At 38.9% G+C, this 17,290-nt stretch overlaps 1 protein-coding gene across 14 annotated transcripts in view; it reads right to left on the bottom strand.

The window, feature by feature from the left end:
• Window positions 1-17,007, bottom strand: part of SLX4IP (SLX4 interacting protein) — a 250,977-nt gene extending 233,970 nt beyond the window's left edge. For 7 of the 14 annotated variants that reach the window (XR_011972535.1, XR_011972532.1, XR_011972534.1 and 4 more), the window contains exon 1: window positions 16,379-17,007. The gene's annotated coding sequence lies outside the window, so the exon portion shown is untranslated. The remainder of the gene's footprint in view (window positions 1-16,378) is intronic. The other 7 variants (XR_011972539.1, XR_011972537.1, XR_011972536.1 and 4 more) reach the window with 5 other exon arrangements.
• Between the last annotated feature and the right edge of the window lie 283 nt (window positions 17,008-17,290).

The raw sequence follows: 17,290 nt of genomic DNA, 5'->3' as shown, positions 1-17,290 counted from the left end.
AGCATAACATTTCAGGCGAGGACAAAGTCATTCAACAAAACAAGTGATTTCCAGAGCTTCCTGACCAAAGCGCCAGAACTCAATAGACAATTTGATCTTCAAATGCAGGTCTCAAGAGAATCATAAAAAGGTAAACAGGGGGGGAAAAACAAAAACAAAAACTTGTTACTCAATTAGGGCAAACTGTTTTACCTCCCTATAAGGGAAGATGATACCTGTTAATCTTGAGAATTGTGCAGCTATTATGATAAAAGGGATATACATAGAGGGAAAGGGTATAAAGTAAATGATGTCATATCAAAAATATGATTTAAGTATGAGAAGGGATTGTAATAGGAGGTGTGAAGAGGAGGAAGCAGGAAATGGCAAATTACATCACAGGAAGAAGTACAAAATTATAGTAGAGGGAAGGAGGGGAGGGAGATGAGCATTGTTTGAGAGGTACTCTCATCTGATTTGTTTAAAGGAGGGAACAATAAACTTAAGTAGATAATCCTAACTAGCTCTATAGGTAGTAGGAGGGGAAGGGGGAAGAAAGGGGAGGGAGGCTAAAAGGGAGGGAAGAAGCAACAAGAGTAAAGGGGAGTAAAAGGGAGGGGAGCTATAAGAAGGAGGGGAAGGCTGCAGGAGGAGGGGGTGAAAAGTGAATACTATTGAGGAGGGGAAGGGAGACGGGAGAGCTAAAAGCACGAATGGTGGGAAAGAGGATGGAGGGAAATACACAGATTGTAATCATAACTGTGAATGTGAATGGAATGAATTCTCCCATAAAACGGAGATGGATAGCAGAATGGATTAAAAGCCATAATCCAACAATATGCTGCTTACAAGAAACACATCTGAAATGGGGAGATACACATAGGATAAAGGTCAAAGGATGGAGCAGAATATATCGTGCTTCAGCTCATGTAAGAAAGGCAGGAGTAGCAATCCTAATCTCAGACAAAGCAAAAGCAGAAATAGATCTAATCAAAAGGGATAAGGATGGAAACTATATCCTGCTAAAAGGCACCATAGACAATGAAGCAATATCATTACTAAACATGTATGCTCCAAGTAGGATAGCATCCAGATTCTTAGAGGAGAGGTTGGGGGAGTTGAAGGAAGAAATTGACAGCAAAACTATACTAGTGGGGGACCTCAACCTCCCCCTCTCTGAACTCGATAAATCTAACCTCAAAATAAACAAGAAAGAGGTTAAGGAGGTAAATAAAACTCTGGATAAGGTAGATATGATAGATCTTTGGAGAAAATTGAATGGGAATAGAAAGAAATATATCTTTTTTCAGCAGTACATGGAACATTTACAAAAATTGACCATGTACTAGGACATAAAAATCTCACAATGCAGTGCAGAAAGGTAGAGATAATCAATGCATCCTTCTCAGATCATAATGCAATAAAAATTGCATATAATAAAAGGCCATGGAAAGATAAACCAAAAATTAATTGGAAATTAAATGATCTAATCCTAAAGAAGGAATGGGTTAAAGAAGAAATCATAGAAACAATTAACAATTTCATTCAAGAGAATGACAACAATGAGACAACATACCAAATCTTATGGAATACTGCAAAAGCAGTTCTTAGGGGAAGTTTTATATCTTTGAATGCCTACATAAATAAAATAGCGAAAGAGGAGATCAATGACTTGGGCTTGCAGTTGAAAAAGCTAGAAAAAGAACAAATTGAAAATCCCCAAGTAAATACCAAATTAGAAATACTGAAAACCAAAGGAGAGATTAATAAAATTGAAATTAAGAAACTATTGAATTAATAAATAAAGCCAATAGTTGGTTTTATGAAAAAACTAATAAAATTGATAAACCTTTGGTCAATCTGATTAAAAAAAAGAAAGAAGAAAATCAAATTACTAATATTAAAAATGAAAGAGGTGAACTCACCTCCAATGAGGAGGAAATTAAAACAATAATTAGAAACTACTTTGCCCAACTTTATGCCCACAAATTCAATAATCTAAACGAGATGGATGAATATTTTAAAAAATACAAATTGCCCAAATTAACAGAAGAGGAAGTTGAATACTTAACCAACCCCATCTCAGAAAAAGAAATTGAACAAGCCATCAATGAACTCCCTAGGAAAAAATCTGCAGGGCCAGATGGATTCACAAGTGAATTCTTTCAAACATTTAAAGAACAGTTAATTCCAATACCATATAGACTATTTTTGAAAATTGGGGAAGAAGGAGTCCTCCCAAATTCTTTCTATGATACAAATATGGTTTTGATACCCAAACCAGGAAGAGACAAAACAGAGAAAGAAAATTATAGACCAATTTCCCTAATGAACATAAATGCAAAAATTTTAAATAAGATTTTAGCAAAAGGGATACAGCATCTTATCATGAGATTAATACATTATGATCAGGTAGGATTCATACCAGGAATGCAGGGCTGGTTCAATATTAGGAAAACTATTAGCATTATCGATCACATCAACAACAAAGCTAACAAATACCACATGATTATCTCAATAGATGCAGAAAAAGCTTTTGAGAAAATACAACACCCATTCCTATTAAAAACACTGGAGAACATAGGAATAAAGGGAACTTTCCATAAAATAATAAGCAGTATCTATCTAAAACCTTCAGCAAGCATTATATGCAATGGGGATAAGCTAGATGCATTCCCAATAAGATCAGGGGTGAAACAAGGATGTCCATTATCACCTCTATTATTCAATATGGTACTAGAAATGTTAGCTGTAGCAATTAGACAAGGTAAAGATATTCAAGGAATAAGAATAGCCAAAGAAGAAACTAAGTTATCACTCTTTGCAGATGATATGATGATTTACTTAGAGAATCCCAGAGATTCAAGTAAAAAACTGCTTGAAATAATAAACAACTTTAGCAAAGTTGCAGGTTACAAAATAAACCCACACAAATCTTCTGCATTCCTATATATTAGCAACAAAGTCCAACAGCAAGAGATAGAAAGAGAAATCCCATTTAAAGTTGGGGTAGAAACTATAAAATACTTAGGAGTTTACCTGCCAAAACAAACCCAGGGATTATATGAACACAATTAGAAGACACTTTTTGCACAAATAAAGTTGGATTTAAGTAAGTGGAAAAACATCAGTTGCTCATGGGTAGGCCATGCTAATATAATAAAAATGACAATTCTACCTAAATTAATTTACTTATTTAGTGCCATACCAATTAAACTATCAGATAATTACTTTCTAGAGCTGGATAAAATAATGTCAAAATTCATTTGGAAGAACAAAAGGTCCAGAATATCAAAAGGACTAATGAAAAGAAATGCTTGGGAAGGTGGCCTAGTGCTACCAGACCTCAAATTGTACTATAAAGCAGCAATTATCAAAACCACTTGGTATTGGCTAAGAAACAGAGAGGTAGACAAGTGGAATAGACTTGGCACTCAAGACACAATAGGCAAGGAATATAGCAACCTCCTGTTTGATAAACCCAAGGACCCCAGCTTCTGGGATAAGAACTCACTGTTTGACAAAAATTGCTGGGAAAACTGGATAACAGTGTGGCGGAAATTAGGCATAGACCCATGCCTGACACCGTACACAAGAATAAAGTCCAAATGGGTACATGATTTAGGTATAAAGACTGATACCATGAATTGCCAGGCCTAGAGGCCTGAGAGCTACCCGAGTCTTACCTTACCTATCGCAGGTCTTCGGCTGGCCAAACCGGATAAACATATGAGAGAAGAGACTTTCCAGAGTCGAACAAGGGTTAGGCTTTATTCAGGGTCTTGGTTACATGTGCAGGGGGAATTCTTCCTTAGGAGAGAGAAATCTCCCAAGGATGCAAAGATCTTACAGTAAGAGAATGGAAGCAGAAGTGGAAGTGGGGAAAGAGGGGAGAGGGAAGAGCAAAGAGAGGAGAGAAGGAAGAGGGGCCTTCTGTCCTCTAAGGGCCCCTCAGCCATAAGAGCACCTTCAGGCTTTCCTGGCCCTACTTAAGCTCTCCAGCCGCATAGTTTGCACCTGAATAACGTGCCTGTTAGACAACAATAGGTGTGCTCAGACCCGGGCCAATCTCGAGGGCGGGGATGCTCTCTCCCAGCACTTTTCCCATGGGAAGAGGCGGAAATGCACGAGATAGCCCGGTCTCACACCTCAATTCCCTGCTGTTCCCTGGGGGGCCTCATGAGAATTCTAAGGTTTAGAAGTCCTCACTTTTACCTTCCCGAGACTGTCCACATGGAACTGAGCTTACACCCCCAACAATGAATAAACTGGAGAAGCAAGGAATAGTGTATTTATCAGATTTATGGAGAAGGGAAGAATTTTTACTAAAGAAGAGGTAGAAAGCATTATGAAATGCAAAATGGATAATTTTGATTACATTAAACTGAGAAGTTTTTGCACAACCAAACCCAGTACAACCAAAATCTGGAGGGATGTAGTAAATTAGGAAAGAATTTTTACGGCTAAGCTCGGGGATAAAGGCCTCATTTCTAGAATATATAGAGAACTGACCCAAATGTATAATCATACAAGTCATTCCCCAATTGATAAATGGTCAAAGGATATGAACAGGCAATTTTCAGAGGAAGAAATTAAAGCTATCTATAATAATATGAAAAAATGCTCTAAATCACTATTGATTAGAGAGATGCAAATCAAAATAACTCTGAGGTACCACATCACACCTATAAGATTGGCAAACATGACAGAACAAGAAAATGATAAATGCTGCAGAGGATGTGGGAGAGTTAGAACACTAATTCATTGTTGGTGGAGCTGTGAGCTCATCCAACCATTCTGGAGAGCATTTTGGAACTATGCCCAAAGGGCTACAAAAATGTGCATACCCTTTGACCTAGCAATATCACTACTAGGACTATATCCCCAAGAGATCATAAAAATGGGAAAGGGTCCCACATGTACAAAAATATTTATAGCAGCACTCTTTGTGGTGGCCCAAAACTGGAAATCAAGGGGATGCCCATCAATTGGGGAATGACTGAATAAACTATAGTATATGAATGTAATGGAGTACTATTGCGCCATAAGAAATGATGAACAAGAAGACTTCAGAGAGGCCTGGAAGGACTTATATGATCTGATGCTGAGTGAAAGGAGCAGAACCAGGAGAACTTTGTGCACAGCAAGGACCACAGTGTGCGAGAGTTTTTTCTGGTAGACTTGGAATTTTGTAATAATGCAAGAACTTATTAAAAAAAAAAAATCCCAATGGTGGATTTCTAAGGCAAAATGCCTTCCACACTCAGAGAAAGAAATATGGAAGTCATTTGCAGAATGTAGCAGATCATGTTTGCGTGTATGCATGTTTTTGTGTATCATGTTTTGATTTGTTATATGATTTCTTCCATTTATTTTAGTTCGACTACATAACATGACTATAGTGAAAATGTACTCAATAGGAATGTATATATAGAACCTATACAGAATTGTATAAGGTCGTGGGGGGGGACGGGGGTAGTGGGGAGGTAAGTGTGGGGAGGATAAAATCTTAATTTTATGGCAGCAATTGTAAACCATTAAAAATAATAAAAAAAATAAAAAAATTAAAAAAAATGATCTAAAGTCAAAAAAAAAAAAAGATTGTCTATCTTAAATCAAAAGCAAACATCATGTGCAATAGAAATATACAGGAAGTTTTACCAGTAAATACTGGAGTAAAGCAAGGATCTTCACAATTATTTGATACCATTCCGGAAATGCTTGCAATAGCAATGAGATGAGACAGAAGTTAAGGGCATAAAGATAGACAAAGAGGAGATAAAACTTTCCTTATCTACCGATGATATCATGGTTTATTTTGAAAATCTGAGGGAATTAGCAAAGATACTAATCAAGGCAATAACTTCAGTAACGTTGCAGGCTATAAAATAAATCCACAAAATCAAAAGTATTTCTATACATTAATAAAATATAAGCAACAACAGTAGAATGGAAAATGCCATTGAAATAACTATAAAAAGCATTAAAAATTTGGGCATCAATTTACTAAAACATACAAATTACTTGTACATATTCAATTATAAAGTGCTCCTTAAAGAAATAAAGAACTTAAAATAGCTGAATATGTAATGCTTATGTTGTCTTAATTGTAACTTCCCTCAGTACCTACAGCTTCCTCACTCTAGTACACCCAGTCACCCCTGTGACCTTTTCAACCAGGAATATCCCTCTGTAAGACCCTTCCCCTTTTCCACAGGTGAGTTCCTCATGGAGCCTCCATTTTGTGAAGGGGTGCAGGCTGGCCTTCACTTCCTAAAAGATCCTGTTCCTGGATGCCCCACCCCAGGTACCTTCCCCTTTCCCACACTTTCCAGATATTTTTGGGTGCTACGTTCTCCCTTTTGAATGTAAATTTCTTGAGAGGAGGGACTGGCTGCTTTGGGGTTTTTATTGCTTGTGTTTGTATTCCCAATACTTAGCAAAGTGCCTGGCACATAGTAAGCACTTAATAAATGATTATTTCTTATCTTCCTTCCTTCATGGTTGGGCAGTATCAATAATGATGAAAGTGATAATACTAACAAAGTTGATTTACAATTTTAATGCTATATCAAATCTTTAAAGGAATACTTTACAAAACTTGATAAAGTAATAAAATTCATTTGGAGAAACAAAAGCTCTAGAAAATCAAGGGAAATGATAAAAAAAAAAGGCAAGGATGAAGGAAGAGGAACACGTCAAGAACAATCTATAGTATAAAGCAACAGCCATAAAAACCATCTGGCATTGGTTGAAATGAAGAGAGATAGATCAGACTAGAGAAGCAGAACACATTAGAAAAGGGAGACGTGGAAATCAATAATTCAGTGATCAATGAATCAAATACATAAATTACTTAAGAAAAAAACTTCCTAAAGGCTAAATGACTGCTGGGAAAAGTGAAAAGCAGTCTGGCAGAAATTAAACTTAGGATAGCACATCATACTCTATTCCACAATAAATTCAAAATGGATTCAGGACCTAAATATTAAAGATAACTGAATATTAAAGATAAAAAATTATGAGAAATAAATTACATAGCTTTCACACCTACGGGTAGAAGTATTCTTAGCCAAAGGTTAAAGGCTAGGATAAAATGGAGAATATTGATTACATGAAATTGAAAAACATCTACAGAAAGAAAATTAATAACATAATAAGAGAAATTCAAATGAGAAAAATTCTTTATAACGAATATCTCAGGTATTTGGTGCCGAAGATATATAGACAATTCACAGACACACACACACATACACAGATACACACACAAGCAAAAGTAATTTCCTAATAAGTCATCAAAGGATATGAACAAACAGTTCTCAAAAGAAGAATTGCAAACTATTAACAGACATACAAAAGAATGTTCCAAATCTCTAAAAAACAGAAATGCAAGACCAAATAACCCTAAGGTTTCAACTCACATTGAGAAAATTGGCAAAAATGACAAAAGATAGGAATAGTCTACGCTGGACTAGCTGTGGGAAGATAACAGGCCCACTAGCGCATTTGTGACAGAATTGTCAATCAATATAATTCTGAAAGGATTTTGCAGTTACGCAAATAAAATAAAATGTCCATTATCTTTGAGTCGGAGAGTCCACTACTCACGATATACACCAAAGAGAACGCTGATAAGAAGGCCCCCATACACACCAAAATATTTACCACATGTTTTGCGGTGGCAAAGAATTAATAAGAAAGCAGATATTCACACTCTCAGAAATGGCTAAACAAATTTTGGTACAACAATGTAATTTAATATTACTGTGATGTAAGAAATGACAAATAGGAGAAAACAGAAGCATGGAAAGACTTCTCTGCACTGATGAAGGGTAAAGTAGACAGAGACAAGAAAACAAAATACACAATGATAGTAATAATGTAAATGAAAAGAACAATAAAACAATGAAAACTGGATGTTGCAAAATTACAAAGATTACATGATCCTCAAGGAAAAGATATGTCACCCCTCACTCCATTCCAATGCTCTGGGGAGATGGTATATCCACAAGTTTGGAACATTACGTATACTTTCAGACTTTTTTGATATATTGATCAGTTTGGGTGATTTTTTTTCCTCTTCTTTTTCTTTAGAAAATTTTATTTTTATAGATATCCCCCCACACACACACACACAGAGTTTCCAGGTAATTAATAGTTTGTTAATTAGGCTCGCTAATTAGCAATAAATTGATGATGAGTGGTTTCTCTAGGTAACCAAAGACACCAAGGGAGACTCTGAATCACTGTAAATCAGAGGTGTACTTTCCGACAGAACTCCCCCAACAAGTGAAACTCACCTTGATTGGTGGACATTTAAGGAAGAGGTGGACTAAAAGTTTTCAACTCCTCCTGCTGAAAACCTGGCTTGATCATGAGACTCAGTGGCCTCAAGGTATGTAGGCAAGGAAAGCCATTTTCTTCCGGCCCTTTCTGGCTAGTTTTCTTCTTCATAAGCTAAGTTGTCCTAAACTCTAATGGAGGGGATCAAGTACAAATGTTCCCAGATGGAGGCTGGATTTTGAGTAAAAATAAAATAAAATAAAATAAAAGTAAAGTTCCCTGCCCAGGTAGATGCTTTGGGGCTGAGAGAAGATTACTTTACTCAGTTAGACTCATCAGAAACTGACTGCCCTTTTCAGGAGTGAGGTCTCAACAAAAATAGAAAGGATGGATTACAAATTAATAATTAGTAATTAATATAATAGTAGAATATTAATTTCTCTCAATAGGACAACTCTGTGGAGTAGAGAAAGCATGGATATGGGGAAAAATTCTGCAGATGTAAAATAAATCTATAAAAATTTATTTCAAAAACCAAAATATAGCAATAAAAATTTGTTTTGGAAAAAGATGAGCTGTTACTTTCACAAGAAGCTTGGCTTCCGTATAAAAGCTTTACAATTTTTCAAAAGCAATTCTGTCCCTGTGGTAAGTGAGCAGGATACAATATATAAACAATAATGAACTCCAAAAAACAAAAGTAAAACGTGTCATCAAAGCAAAGAGAAGATGAGCTGGTTCCATACACAATATGAGGAATAACAAGTGGACAGCCAGACCAGACCAATCCACTGGTAGTCTCACAATGTCAGGAGAAAGGAAGAAGGGTCTCCAGATCCTTGGGTGTACTCTTTGTGGCAAACTCATGGAAGGACGGAGATAAGAGTTTCACAAGATGTGAAAAATGGAAAGGTACGGTCTGAAAGGAAACTCCAGAACCCCTAAGATCATGGATCCATTTGGACATTTGAGTACTCGGGTAATCAAAATTCAGAGTATTTTGATTAAAAATATATATATACACAGAACATCTAAGGGTATTTCATGTAAAACCTACGTATCTATCACATTGAAATTAATGGAATATAAATCAGTGATAAAATTGAATTTTTATTTTTTAAAAATTTTCATCATATAGATATTATCCTCTGTATTAATTAAATGTTAAGACTGAGAACTTCATGAAGATTTTCTAACTTGTTTCACAGATTTCACAAGAGGAAAATTTAATTTTAAACATCACTTTTATAAGTCCTCAAAATTACTTTCATGAAAGAGAAAAAAGCTTATTATTCTGGTGCAAGTCCATCCCATGAGAGTTGCCTTTGAGGCATCAAATGTTAACAAGTCCTATTACCACAGCTGTTTATTCAGTAAAGCTTCCATTTCAAATGGGCAATTTTTTGAAAATTCTATAAGCATCACCAACAAAGACTGTATCTTCACCAAGAAGTCAAGTCTTTACAACATAACAGGAGTAGTCCTATTAAATAGACCAACATTAGAAATCCTGAAACTAACTTTCCACCTTTTCTTTAAGCTACCTTTATGATCTCACTTTTTGTGATTTGAAATTTGGCTTACCAATGTTAAAAAGATGCTTAAGATCAGCTTAATTACAATATGGGGAAAACATTAAATGACTGTGAAACTCTTAAGAAATAAAATTGAGAAAATGAAAAAGAACAGGGTTAAATGTTATCATGTTCTTGCCATACCATTTTAATACAAATTAGAGATAAACTTTAAAAAATAAAAGTCAATGACCTACTAGATTATTCTGTGAGAAAATACAATGTACAGTAAAAGCATAATTTTATCTTTGTTTTTGTGCTACAAGGTCTGAACCCCACTGAAGTTAACAATTTATTTTCCTAAGACTTAAAAAAAGCTGGATATTTGAATCTGGCTGAAGTTAACGTCACAGAAATTACTAAATGCGATGCACTAATGTTTTTGCAAAACAGTGATAGTTCAATGCTTGGGATTAAATTCACTTTTCCTTTCCCTCCCTCATTTGACACTGCTGACCACCCCTTCCTATCAGATCCTTTCCCCTCTCCAGGTTTTGATGACATTGCTTTCTCCTGGTTCTTTTCTGCTCTATCTTGCTTAGTTTCCTTTGTTAGACATGATTATCTGCCATCTGTGAGGATGTCTGACCCTCCCCTACCTTACCTCCCTCTATCTGATGACCATTTTTCTGTATAGAAAACTCCTACATTTTTATATCAGTACTCATCTTTCTCCTGAGCTAATCTTACCTAAGACCTGTTGGACATCTTTACCTGGATAGTTCACAGTTATCTCAGACTTACAATATCCAAACAATTCATGGTTTTTTCCTAATCTGAGGCCTTCTAACTTCAGTATCTCTGTTCAGGACCCCACCATTTATTTTGCAATCACACAAAATCATAAGCAGAGTCATCCCCAACTCTTCGTCCTCCCTCACTTTCCTCATCCATATCCAGGTCTCATTGAGTCTGCCTCTACACCTCTCATATCCTCTAATTTTCTCCAGTCACAAACCAACCACTTGACTTAAGGTGCTTATCTCCTCAACCCAGAATTATTGTGATGGCCTCCTATTGGCCCTCTATGCATTCAAGCTCTCCTCTCTCTGCATAGCAGCCCAGCACAGATCTGGCCATATGCCTGGTCAGTTCAAGAAGTTTCAATTTCTTCCTAATGTTCCATAGACAAAACACAAATAGCTTGGCTTTTAAAACTCTTCACAACTAAAACTCCAGCTTGCCTTTCCAGAATGATCATATATCACACCTCCTCTAGCACTCTGTAGCCAAAGTGGCCTACTCAGTCTTCCCAACATATGAATATAACATTTCACTTCCCACATAACTATCTTTTCAACTCAGAAACTCAGGGGCATGCCCAGTACTGTAGTGGCCAAAGTGGTCAGAACTTGAAGACCTGCTACAGCCTGGAGTAATCCCTCAGGGTCTATTCTGATCCTTGCAGATCTTGAAAATATAAACTACTTGAAACCAAAGAATATAATTCAGAGGTTCCAACTTGTGCTAGAAAGGGCTCAGCTAAATACAGATACCCCAGGATCTGAAACAGGACTTAGTATCTTTCCTCCCTCTTCTCTATTTCTGGTTGTGGGGTACAGTATCTTTCCAGTTATCCAGAGTCCCTGAGTCTTCCTCTACCCTTTCCCTGGGACCCTGGGATCCGTTGTTCACTGTTTTTACTTAGGGCCAGGCCACTGTGCTGCCATGGGCTCTAGCTCGCCCTTATGTACAGTTGTCTTCCTCCCATGAGAGTAGAAGCTACTTAAGGGCAAGGACTATGCTATTTGGTTGAACTTGAATCCTTAGTACTTAATAATGCCTAGTTATATAACTATGCTTAACCTATGCTTAATAAATGCCATGGTGAATGAGACAATGAGACCTAGGAATTCCCTACACAGAAGAGTTCTGGCTCAAAACTTACCCTCCACTCCCATCCTTTTTCTCTTCCCTCCCTCTCCCTCTCTCTGCAACTCAGAATCTGTTCCTATGACCCTGATCCTCAGACTTGAACTTTCACACCTTTTCTTGTCTGGCACCAAAACACCATCTAATACCAAATCATGATGCTGAGCTGGGCCTGCCCCATTTTGGAACCCTTTAAGAGTATGGTACTTCCCCATTAGAATATAAACTTCTTAAGGAAGCGGGTGTCTTGCTTGCTTGTTTTCTGTATTTTTAGCACTTAGCACAATACCTGGCATGGAGTATCTGATAAGTGATTTTCCATTCATTTATTAAATTACTTATTAACTGTCTATTATGTGGCAAGCATTGTGCTGGGAATACAAATATACACAACAACCGAAATTCCAAAATACTATCCCACAATTAAACTGGCAAGTTGTTTCATATTTCATTTATAATTACCAAGTTCTAATTTATGCAAGGATGAATTATAAACACTATAGTAACAAGGTACTCATTTTCTACAGCTCAAGTTTATACTTTCAAAACATGTATATATATATATAATAGCATGAAAATTAAGTTATCCCCTCTTCCTATTTTAAAGGAATGATATACCCTTGGCTTTACAAGACTATATTTTACTAACTAATGAGTGGTCTTCTTAACGTATATAAATGACTTCATTCCAGCTATAAAAAACAAGACATAAAGGAGATTTTCAATATTTAAAGTACTTTAAAATTATTAAGTATATATAAGTAAAGAGATATATTCTACTAAAAAGATGGCACATGAAATTCGCATTAAAAAAATACAGTGTGCTTAACTTGTAAAATATTACATCATAAAACTGAAAATGCCAAAGGTAAAATTTAAGCATGAACAGGTCCTAACATAGGATTTCTCTATACAGTATATGAGAAGCTCTGGCCACTAAACAATTTCGGTATTGAATAAGAAATTTTGGATGCACGTGAAGTATATATTCTAAAAAGCAACATGAAACTAAATGTGGTAAAATTAGGATAAACCGTGCATCTTCTCACCCTGTTATACAAGACTTAAACAATTATGTTTTCTAAGTGAGACCTTTATCATAAGAGTAATAACAATTAATAGCTTTTACCAAGGCAGTTTCTACAACTGCCCCCAAACTTAGTAACCAAAAGATGCCACTACAATCAAAACTATAACTAAACAGGTTAAATCCCTAAGTAACACATATTACATTTGTAGAACTACTTTAACAACAATGATAATAATGGCCAGTATTTATAGCATATATATAGCTCTTTATGGTTTGAAAACACTTTAAAAATATTATCTCATTTTATTCTCTTAATAACCCTGGAAGGTAAGTGTCATTATCTCAGGTTTACAGATGAGGTTAAAAATAGGCAAACAGAGGTGACTTGCCCAAGGTAATGAAGTAGCTGGTTTTGAATTCAAGACTTCCTGATTCCAGTCCAGTGCTCTATTCAGTGTACCTCCCTTTCTACTTCAAGCACAAGTTTCCTCACTGAGCTTCTCAATACCCTAATGAAATACATAATGATAATATTCATATTTATTTTCCCAATTGAAAAATGGATAGAGTAGGGGAACAGAAGTTAGTGATTTTTCCTGGATCACAAACATTGACCTGGACCACCCACTCAATTCCCAGTTAAGCTATCCAAACTGTACAATCTCATGAATCCATTTTAAACACATGCTTAAGAAAAATCCTAGGGGGAAAAGAAGCATCTGAATGGAAAACTCAAAGTCATTTGGCAAGTTTCTAATGTTTCATACAGCTAATTTCCTTTCCAAAGAAGATCAATCACTGTTTGCCACAGAAGGAAAACCCCACCCAAAGGAAAGCAAGGTGCTTAGAGGAAGGAAATTTGGTGAATCAGTCTTTTCTTGTGAATCCAATTTGAATCAAAGTACTAAGAGTGCTGTTAACCTTTGCACATTATAAAAAGAAAAGATCTGCACACGGACTACTGTGCTAACATGATGTGACATATAAATCAAATACAATATATTTTCCCCCAGGGACTATGAGTAGTGAAATCAGAGAAAAATCAGGGCTTCAAGTCCACAGACTTCAACAAAAGAATTCTCAAAAGAATTCACATGAAAAAATGTCAATATTACTTTTTAAGATTACAATATACTGACAGTTTAACAAAAATTTGGCATTCTGAGAACAGTTGAGTGTTATGATTAAAGCAATGACAAACATACCAAGAAGCTAATTTCATTTGATAAATTTAATAAAGTTTAAATTATTTATCTTTGTCCATAAGTTATAGTTTAAATATCTTAAGTATTTCTAGTTCTCAAAAAATGAGTTTTGGATTTTTTTGAAGATTAAACCCCCAATAAGGAAACTCCACCAATGGAAATCTTCAATTATTCAGCAATTTAGGGTCTCAGAGGTAGCTGAGGCACTGAAAGATTAGTGACACCCTAGAGTCACACATGAGAAGTTCAAAAAAACCTGGAGATTTCACCCTGAAATTTCACCAGACCACAGGCTGGACTACCATGTAAGTCCAGTAACACAGACCTATTCCCTATTCTGTGGTCATTATCAACAGCCTTGTCCAGGTGGTTTTGACCTTTTTATCTCCAAAACTTCTGTCCTATAGCACCCACTGTTCCTGATTAGTAACTGTCTTTTCTGACCCACTATTTCAGCTTTCAATCCATCTTTTCAATGCTAGCCAGCATTCTTCAACCCTGCAGGTATCCTCTTCCCTCTCTTCAAGTTCTAGAATCATGAAAACAACTCTGCCATTATTCCTGGAAGGGGTGTGTCAATCTACTCTGAAAATATGCCTTCTTCTTAACTTCCCTACTACTGTCAAAGCTTCCCAGTGCATCCTGGGTCATCTCCAGTCATCCTGATGGATATCTGGTCACTGGATCCAGATGGCTCTGGAGGAGAAGTGAGGCTGGTGACCTGCACAGTCCTCCCTCACTCAAAACAAAGTCAAGTGCAAGTCATATCATCATTTCTCTGATGGCATGATCTTCGGCAACAAAGGATGAACACCACAACATCTGTCAAGGCTAATACCATCCTCTCAAGTCCCAGTATCCATCATCCTCAACTTCTCACTCTCACCTCACATCTGATCAGTGATCAGGTCCTGTCATTCCACATTCATAATATCTATTGAATATGCCCCCTTCTCTCCTCTGACACTGCTACCATGGATCTGCCTGCCTCAAATCTCTCTCCACTCCAATTCATCCTCCACTCAACTGTCAAATGGAACTTCCTAAAGCACAGGTCTGACCACACCACCCCTCTCTTCCAATAAAACCCCAGTGGCTCCCCATTACCCCCAGGATCAAGTACAAAATCTGTTTGGCTTTCAAAGTATTTCATAACTCTGCCCCTTCCTATCTTTCCATTTTTCTTACATCTTACTCCCTTTCACATTACTCTGTCATTACGTGACACGACTTCCTGGCTGTTTCTCCACTTCCCAACTCTGTGTATTTTCAATGATTTTTGCCCCCATGCCTAGAACGGTCTCTCTCCTCATCTGTGTTTCCCTGCTTCCCTGGCTTCCTTCAAGTCTGGGCTAAAATTCCACCATCTGCAAGAAGCCTTATCCGGTCCTCTTTAATCTTTGTGCCTTCCCTATGAGATCACCCCTAATTATTTTGGTTGTTGTTCAAGGGCAGCTAAGTGGAACAGTGGATGGAGTCCCAGGCCTGGAATCAGGAAGATTCATTGCTCTGAATTCAAATCTTGCTTCAGACACAAGCTGTGCGACCCTGGGCAAGTCACTTACCCCTGTTTGCCTCAGCTTCCCCACCTGCAAAACAGGCTGGATTAGGAAATGGCAAGCATTACCGTGTCTTTGCCAAGAAAACCCCAAACTGAACAACATTACAATTCTTCCTTAAGGGTGCAGATACTCTTTCCTTTTGCACTTAGGGCACAGTCAGCGCACAATGTAGAAGATTAAATGCCATTTTTGTCTACATTAGGATTTTCTAGAAAATCAATGAAATTAGTTAGCCCTTTTATTGCCAGAATCCTTGCACTACCTACACAAACAGCGCCCCTAGGCAGGGAAGGCGCTGGCACACACGGCCGCAGGGAGGTGCGTCTGAACACAGTCCGCTCCGGTGCAGCCTCGGGCTCCCCCCCAGTCTTATCCTTCAGTAGCCTCTGCTTATCCTAAGGCAAACAATGGGGGGCGGGTGGAGCTGGCAGCTGGAGCAGCTGGAGCAGCTGGACGGAGGCTAGGCAGGGGTGCCACAAGCCAGGCTCAGATCTAAGACGTGAGTGCAGTGGGCACACACCCTGGCATATGCCAACACCTACCCGGAAAGGAGAAAAGCCAAGGCTTCATCCGTACCAGAAAGCCTCAGACCACTTCCAGAGGCCGCCCCGCCCCCCATCACAACACGTGTGTAGACACTGCAAGTGTGTGATCGTCCGGGCCTTCCCCTAGAGGTCGTGGCAGGTAAGGCAGGGGAGCCTCCACCGCCGGGGCAGCCCTTCTCCTCCTCTGATCACAGCCACGGCCTCGGGAGACCTGGGGTCACATCCAGCTTCGGGCCCTCGCTAGCTGTGCGACCCTGGAGCAGTCACCTAACCTGCCCACCTGCCTCCACCGCGGTGCAGAGAGGACGATAGTAGGAACAGCACTTACCTCCCGGGGATGCTATGGAGACCAGATAAGCTGGTGTTTCTACAGGGCTTATCCCCAGCCTGGGTAGGACAGAAACGCGGGTGGTCTTCCCCTCCTTCCCGCCAGCCTCCGGGAGGCTCAATCAGCGGCTCAGACACCCCCTCCCCCGCAGCTAGGGTAGGGGTAGGGAAAGGGGATCTTCACAGGGCTAGCCGCCCCCAGGTCTAACCGCCAGGGGCTTCGTCAGCCCCGGGAGGACGGAGAGCAAAGCCCTGAGGCCGCAAAAAGGTGTCTCGGACCGGGCTGAAACCTCTAACCTAAGAAGCCGGCGGAGATAAGGGGGAGGGGGAGGGGAATAGCTTTTACGTCCCCCTCCCCCACTCCATCTATTTAGCACCTGGCTGTGAAAGCCCCAGTTAGGGAAACACCTGACTCTCAACCGAACCTCTCAGGGACTCGGGTGGTACGTGCTCCAGCCTCCCTAGCCCGGCTCTCGGGTCGGGGGAGTCAAGTTTGGCCTCGATCTCAAGTGACCCCGGGAATAGACGGCCGCTGACCTCTGAAGCCGTTGCCTGAACTTAACATGGCGACGGAAAGCGAAGCCTCCCATAGCTCTACGGGGAACTCTGCCCAAAAGGAAAATGGGCGCCAAGCCCTCTCGTAAAGAGCGGACCTTTCAGCCGCGCCGCCCATACTAAACATGGAAGCCGAAGCATCGGGTCCAAGCAGAAACCGAAACAAAGATGGCGATCAGCGCGCCTGCGCTCTCCGGGCCGCCAGCAGGGCCCGCCCCAGCCCGGTCACGTGGCTTCGTGGCGGCCTTCTCCGAGTTTGCTGTCGCTAATATCCCGTCCTAGACGGAGTTCAGTGGAGGGATTTTGTTCTCTGATGAAATTTCCCTGAAGGTGAGAAGACGAGGAGGGCAAGAATTCG

Source organism: Notamacropus eugenii, chromosome 1 (assembly GCF_028372415.1).
Source record: "Notamacropus eugenii isolate mMacEug1 chromosome 1, mMacEug1.pri_v2, whole genome shotgun sequence".
Lineage (NCBI taxonomy): Eukaryota > Metazoa > Chordata > Mammalia > Diprotodontia > Macropodidae > Notamacropus > Notamacropus eugenii.
This window is presented reverse-complemented; position numbering and strand designations above follow the sequence as displayed.